We start from the raw sequence: 6,282 nt of genomic DNA, 5'->3' as shown, positions 1-6,282 counted from the left end.
GTGGCGCTGTGGCTCAGGTGGTAGAGCGCTAGCCTTGAGCTGAAGAGCTGAGGGACAGTGCCCAGGCCCAGAGTTCAGGCTCCACAACCGGACCCAAAAAAAAAAAAAAAAGAAAAAAGAAAAAGAAAAACAGGATGAACAACTTTTAGGCCCAGTACTAACAATAAAAAGGAGAAAATGAAATATATAAAATTTTAAAAATTACAATTAGTGTAGTGGCACACCCCTGTAAAATAGTTACTTGGAAACCAGAGTTCAGGATTGTATAGGGAACAATTATCAAGATCCCCGTCTCGGCTGAAAATGTAGCTTAGTGGTAGAATGATTGCCTAGGATGCATGAAGCCCTGGGTTTGATTCCTCAGTATCACACAAACAGAAAAAGAGTCTCAAGTGGTACAGCTCTAACCTTGAGCAAAAGAAACTAAGGGACAGTGCTCAACCCTGACTTCAAGCCCCACAGCTGGGAAAAAAGATCCCATTCTCAATCAATAAGTGCTTCCAGGTATGTATGAGAGGCATTCTAACACTGCGTTCTAACACAACCTAGGGAATGCATGATATTCATTCAAAAGTAACTGTTATAAACAGGGCTAGCTGTCTAACACTTGTCTAACAAGTGCAAGGAAATGAGTTTAATCTAGGTACACACGTGCTTGGGTACACACATAGAATCCTATACAAAGATATTCGGATAATTGAATAATAGCATATGCACAGCAGTGGGTGAGTGAGGAACTCCACACCTTCTAGTAGATATGTGGACTGATCATAAAAACAAAAATATGTATATTTTCTCTTGATGTGCATATTATAAAATTATATACATGCTCATATGTGTCTATAAGTTGAATACATTAAGCAGCTATATGACTCTGTATGTTACATAAGCACTGAATAAAGAAAGAAAAGGTCCAAGGTTACCTCAGAAAAATTGCTGAGATATGCCTCTGCTCTCAATATTTTTTCTGGTTAATTGGAGACAATCGTACAGACTTTTCTGCTTTAGGGAGCTTCAAACTACAATCTTCCAGGTCTCAATCTCCTAAGTAGCTAGAGTTACAGGCATGCCAGATTAGAGATAAAGCTCAAGTGGGGAGCATCAACCTTGAAAGAAAAAGTTAAGGAAGTGAATAAGGGCTTGAATTCAGGCGCTAGTACTAGGGTATGTGAGCACACATATGCATACACATACACACTCACAGATTAACAAGAATGAAACTCTGGTGAACCAGCTATATTTGTATACTTTAAATTACCTGTAGATTGTGGTTTAATAATCTAATAATACAGAAATGATTCCTCAAGCTTCCTCCTCTTTATCACATTAGGTGTCTTAATTAACTTATCAGGGTTTTTCCTTTTCTTTTTTCTCTTGTGTGTGTGTGTGTGTGTGTGTGTGTGTGTGTGTGTGTGTGTGTGTGTGTGTGTGTGTTATACACACACTCTGGTGTATGTATAACAATACTGAGACTTGAACTCAGTGAATTGGCATGATGCTATTGCTTCTTCTCTCAAAGCTGTTCCTCTACCCCTTGAGGCACAGAACCACTTCCATCTCTTTTGGGGAGAGAAGTGTCCCACGCATTTTCTAGGCCAAGTGGGGCTCAATCAGAGGTCTTTATATCTCAGCATCATGAGTATATTTTTTTCTTATGTGCTAAAATCATCGGGTAATAGTCATACTTAAAATTTAAAAAAAAAAACCCTCTGGGACAGCAGTCAGGGCTTGATTAATGCCCTAGGACCAACACAAAAAATAAATGCAGTTTCTTGTGATTATTTCAGTTTACTTATTGCTACCTCTAGGATTATCATCTATGTCAAGGGTATCTGGAATGTGACTCCCTCCATAGATAAGGGATCACTCTAATTCATTCAATCAATCAGTCAAAAGTAACTGTAAATCCTCCATATATTACCTGTGTAATATCAATTAAAATAGTTAGTAACCAATAAATTATAAAAAGGGTAGACAAAAAGTCCATTAACATCCAAGATTTAATTCATGCTATGACATTTTAGACCTCACTCAGGAGTTCTTTTAAAAACATATTTCTATCACTATTAGTATTCTATCCACTGTGAAACTGAGGAACTGAAACCATACACTACCTAACTTAAAGGCCTACACCAAGAAACAATTAGATAGCAGACATTGATACAAGGAAGCTGTACATTGCATATTCTCATCAGTCAATTAATACTAAAAACAATGGACACAGGCCAACCTGAGCTGAAGCTGAATATTTTGTCTCAAAAACAAAAAGTGAGGGCTGAGAATGTGTCTTAGTGGCAGAGTGCTTGCCTAGCAGCCAGGAAGCCCTGAGTTTGATTCCTCAGTAAGATATAAATAGCAAAAGCTAGAAGTGTTAGAGTGCTAGCCTTAAGCAAACAACGCTCAGAACAATGCCCAAAGCCTGAATTCAAGCCCTAGGATTGGATAAAAATGGTTAAGACAGGAAGCAGAGAGAAGAGGAATGGAATTTTTTGTCTGAGCCTACATTTTCCTAGCCTTCATGCACTTTCAACTTGTGATTTATGTTTTCATTCTATTCAGTAGTCAACTAACTAGCTTCAACTGCGTATCTGAATCTTGGGTTATTCAGAGCTAGGAATCTTAATTTTGGTGCTGGGGATTTTGCTAAATGGAAGAGCACTTGCTGGCAAGTGCCAGGCCCTGGGTTTTGTTCTCAGATTTGAAAAAAAAACTATTTAATCTTATTTAGTTTATGACTTACTTCACAGAAGAAATAAATGTATTCACTCATTCATGGATGCACATATTGATACATTTTCGGGCTCATTTGAGAAAATTTACTATGAAGAAGCATAACAGAAGTCACATACTGATGGTTCATGCTTGTAATCCAAGCCACTCAGGAGGCTGAGATTTGAGGATCATGGTTTGCAGCCAGTTGGTGCAAAACCATCTATAAGTCTCTTATTCCAACCAGTAAAAGACTAACCAGCAAAAAAACTATAGCAGTGTCTCAAGCAGTAGAATGTTAGCCAAGAGCTATAAAGCTACAGGGCAGCACCCAGTCACTGAGTTCATGTCCCAGCAGAACTGGCAGAAAAAAAAAATGAACTCAAATTCAAAACAGCTTTATTAGGTTCAAAATAGTTCATAATCATTGAGAATAATTTGCTATTTGGGGCCAAACAAAACAATCATTTTTCTACTAATGACACAGAATAAAACACTCCTTAATTAGTTCTAAATCATGTAGGATTTCACTATGTGGAACTGTACCTTTTCTAATGATAGCAGAAAACTGTATGTATTATATCCCAGGACTGTAAAACATATAAAATTAGATTTGTGCTCCATGGACAAAGTTTCATGATTCATAAAAGAGTATCTTCACAGTACTTAAGGTTTTTATATACTCTACACTGATCCTTTTTCCATACTGTATTATTATTGAGCACAACATAATTGTTAGTAAGCCTTGCCTTTACATTGGAAAATTCCCAATGCTGAACTTTCTAAACTTTCCTTTCTTTTATAAAGCAAATAAAACTATGATGGTATGTGAATATCATCAGTAGAAAAGTAAGTGAATGCCACCTCTACAATGCTCTGGACCTGCTGCAGTTCTGTGTTCTTTCAGGCATCCTTTCAGGCTGATTGATCTTCTCCTTAGTGCCCAGGTTAGGGTGCCCAGTAACTTCCCTCCAGTCTCCAAGGTTAGCTCGTGGTTGTTTCTTCATTGCAGAAAATAGATTTCTGTATTCTACAAAAAAATAAATGTGATTGGGTCAAGCCTCTACTGTCATAAAGATTTTATTGTACATTAGTCCATATTTCCTCAGAGAATTCCTTAAATATTCAATTAATGGGAGGAAGGGGCTTGGAGGGAGGGAGGGAAAAGAAGGCACTATACAAAAGGAAATGTATTCATTATCTGACTCATGTAATTTAATCCCTCTGTACATTCTCTTTATAATACCAATGTAGACATGGCCACATATTCACCTAACAAAACTAATATGTTACACATATTGAGAAGACAGTATACTCCCAAATAAAGTGTACTTAAATCATTTGCAAAGCCACTCCGGCCTCTTTGCCTCTGCCACTCCTGGTCCTTTTGTCCAAGATGGGGTGCCAAAGGCACTGCCTCCTGGGCTCCAAGACCGCTGCTATGAGGGTCTGTGGGCCACAGGTCAGCATCTCCAACACCAAATTTGCAAAATGGGGCGGGTCAGCGCAGCTTGTTATGGTCCACAATTCTGCTGCAGTGTGAAAAGGAGGAGGGCTGTACATGAGGCCTCTGGTTCCAAGCACCCTGCTAAGGCTAGAATCCTTGGAAAGCCATACAGCAGCAGGGGGCAGCCACCAGGCTGTGAACCTCCAAGCTGGCAGTGGAGACCAGACAGCAAGGCCTCAGGGACCTGGGCACCTTGGCTCATCGCACCACGCCTTGCCCAGTGCCTCGACCTTGCAGCTACTGCCTGAGGTCTGGTCTTTGGGCCCTGCCCAGCAGCTGGGAGTACCAGATGCTACTCAGCAGCCTGAGCCCCCCGCTGCCAGCTGAGCACCCAAGGACTGGATTCTCCACCAGGTCAAGCGCCTCAGGGAGACAGTCAGTGGCTGTACACATGCCGACCTCATCTGGATGGCCTGTGTGAATTTCTGGCTGCCTGCAGGATGAGCAACAGGCCTGGCAGAAAATCCCGGACTGCCAGCGGCTGCCCTAAGCCCCTTCACTCAAGGTGGAGCCCATGCACCTGCGCTTCAGGGACAATGGAGACGATGGCAGGCAAGGAGATGCAGCAGCAGCACCACTGCTACCTCCATGCAGCCGACAGAGCCCCCAGGGCTGCCCGTGACATCAACCCCCTGGGCTGTCTGCTCCTGAACTGAGGCTGCCCATACAAGCAGTGCTCACTTTCCTCTATGTATGCCCTGCCCCTGCCCAATCCCCAGGTGTCACTGCCTCCTCTGCCACCTTTGCCCTGGACACTCAGCTGCCATAAGGGCCCCTCATAGAGTTCATAGTGGTTGAGGACGCTTTTGCAGGACAGCCCCCAGGAAAGAGTGATAGGAGACTTGAGTCTGTGGAAAAAGGTATTCCGCACATATTTTGATAGAATATGAAATCAGATGAAAACAAAAATTATCAAATTTTAAAAAAGAAATTAACCAGGCATCAATGGCTCACAGCTTTTATCCAAGCTCCTCAGAAGACTGAGAGCTGAGGATCAAGAGTGGAAGCCAGCTTGGGTAGGAAAGTCCCTGAGATTCTTATCTCCAATTATCTACAAACAACAGCAGCAGCAGCAGCAGCAGCAGCAGCAGCAGCAGCAGCAGCAGCAGCAGCAGCAGCAGCAGCAGCAGCAAAACCCCACAAGTAAAGCTGTGGCTCAAAATGATAAAGTGTTAGCCCTGGGCATGAAGCTCCAGGACAATGCCCAGGCCCAGAATTCAAGCTTGATGATCCCCCTTCCCCAACAACAACTACAACAACAATAACAAAAATAAAAATTAAAAAAAATATTCCAGTGACATCCTCTAGACCAACTATATGTTAAACATCTTGCATAGTATCCACATGCTCACTAGGAGTGAGCTGTAATATTCTAGGACAGGGTCAACAAACATGTTTTGTAAAGAGTGGGCCATATGGTCTTCAATAATAACTACTCAACTTTGCCTTGCATCATGAGAACATACAAAAGTTGGATGAGGCTATGTTCAAATACAACTTTATTTATAAAACTGGGAGGGTCTCACGTTTGATTACAATATTCGGATTCTTGATTTTAGGTTACAAACACCAGTCCATAGCCAAGATCCAGAATATTCCAGTAGTTTGTTTCATTTATTTATATTAATTACAGAAGATGTAATAATGTAATTTTAAAAAAGAAAGCACTCAATTGCAATACAATATGTTATATTTGATCACCTGAACTGAAAAACTCATCTACTTACAATAGTCAATTGCTAGATTTTTCAGATTTACTAAAAGTAATTTGTAAAGATCTTAAGGTAAACAAAAAAATCTAGGAAACGTTACTCTGACATATTATGAAATATATCCCTAACTCGGTTCTACTTTTCAATAACTTAGAGCAAATTGGGGAATCCATCCAAAAGAGCGAAATTCTGAAGAAAGACTTGTCTTCTACACACTGCACTGCAGCTCCTGGATAAGAAACCAGGGATCACCAAATATCCACACTGCTTTTCACACTGTAATTCCCTCTCAACAGACTACCAGCACATAGAAGAATTTTCACCAGAACCTGAGTGCCTCACTTCTTCTGTGTA

The sequence above is a fragment of the Dipodomys merriami genome, unplaced genomic scaffold (assembly GCF_024711535.1).
Source record: "Dipodomys merriami isolate MVZ:Mamm:240054 unplaced genomic scaffold, mDipMer1.0.p SCAF_798, whole genome shotgun sequence".
Classification (NCBI taxonomy): Eukaryota; Metazoa; Chordata; class Mammalia; order Rodentia; family Heteromyidae; genus Dipodomys; species Dipodomys merriami.
Note: the sequence above shows the minus strand (reverse complement) of the source record.